Source organism: Etheostoma spectabile, unplaced genomic scaffold (genome assembly GCF_008692095.1).
Source record: "Etheostoma spectabile isolate EspeVRDwgs_2016 unplaced genomic scaffold, UIUC_Espe_1.0 scaffold337, whole genome shotgun sequence".
NCBI classification, from domain to species: domain Eukaryota; kingdom Metazoa; phylum Chordata; class Actinopteri; order Perciformes; family Percidae; genus Etheostoma; species Etheostoma spectabile.
In genome coordinates, this window is record NW_022605587.1 from 356102 (window position 1) to 356506 (window position 405).

Genomic DNA, 405 nt, shown 5'->3' on the forward strand with positions numbered 1-405 from the left:
TTCAGTCGGGTCCGCTATGTTCGGCTTTTTCTTTTCATTTGATAAGATCCGTATTTTCCTTTTTGCATATTCTTCCCCTCCTTGTTACTGTCCATTAGAAGCTGCTGCTCATTGGGTGAAACATATGGCGCATGCATCTTCTCATCTCTGCATCAGTAAATCTGTGATCGATACCGTGGTCTACACCTGGCTTGACATAGCTCCACCTGTTCATCCTGGCTCGGCAAACGTGCAACCGATTTAGCCGCGATGGGCAGGTCACACTAAGTCAAGCTGCGCTTTTTCACTTATCCTGGATATCTTTATTCTACTTTCGTGCAACAGGCCCCCGGTTCAAATCCCGCAGTAGAATCTCATCCCTTAGTGCCAAAAAGTCTTTTTACACTGTTTTAATTATTTATTATT